This window comes from Microtus ochrogaster (genome assembly GCF_000317375.1).
Source record: "Microtus ochrogaster isolate Prairie Vole_2 chromosome 14 unlocalized genomic scaffold, MicOch1.0 chr14_random_1, whole genome shotgun sequence".
Lineage (NCBI taxonomy): Eukaryota > Metazoa > Chordata > Mammalia > Rodentia > Cricetidae > Microtus > Microtus ochrogaster.
Window position 1 is genome coordinate 35,212,443 of NW_004949096.1, and position 593 is coordinate 35,213,035.

Sequence of the window (593 nt, forward strand, 5' to 3'; positions counted from 1 at the left end):
GAGCACCAAGCATGCACACGGTTGCACATAAATGTATGCAGACAAACATGCATACACTACATAATAAAAAGAAATCTTTTTTAAAAAAGAGTCTATTATAGCTAGTCCTAGCCTTGAACTATGGCATGTGGAGGTGTGGGCAAGTCAGAAGAGCTTCATAAGAAATCACAATCTCCATCTCAAGAGACCGAATAAACCTCACCCATATGTATAAGTGAGGCTTTGTCTTGAATACATTTAGAAATACAACTAAATTCACAGTAACTATTAATTATAGGTTGCTTTTCGAAATATTAATAATATTGTTGTTCATTCATGGACTTCCTTTATTTATATCTTTAAGGCATATGACAGCCATCTCCTGCTAAAATTGTAGGGAATAACAGCCATGACTATAATTGCAGTTTCTGAGAGATTCAGGCAGGGTTACTTGAGCCCCAGTGTCCCAGGCTAGCCTGCGTGACACAGCAAGAAAACCCTGTCTCAAAAATAAGAAAATGATTCCCAGCACTCGGGAGGCAGAGGCAGGCGGATCTCTGTGAGTTCGAGACCAGCCTGGTCTGGTCTACAGAGCTAGTGCCAGGACAGGCTCC

The 593-nt window shown here is 41.0% G+C and overlaps 1 protein-coding gene across 3 annotated transcripts in view; it reads right to left on the reverse strand.

Moving 5' to 3' along the window:
* Positions 1–593, reverse strand: part of Usp50 (ubiquitin specific peptidase 50) — a 27,306-nt gene that overhangs the window by 20,677 nt on the left and 6,036 nt on the right. The gene's annotated exons all lie outside the window — the stretch shown is intronic.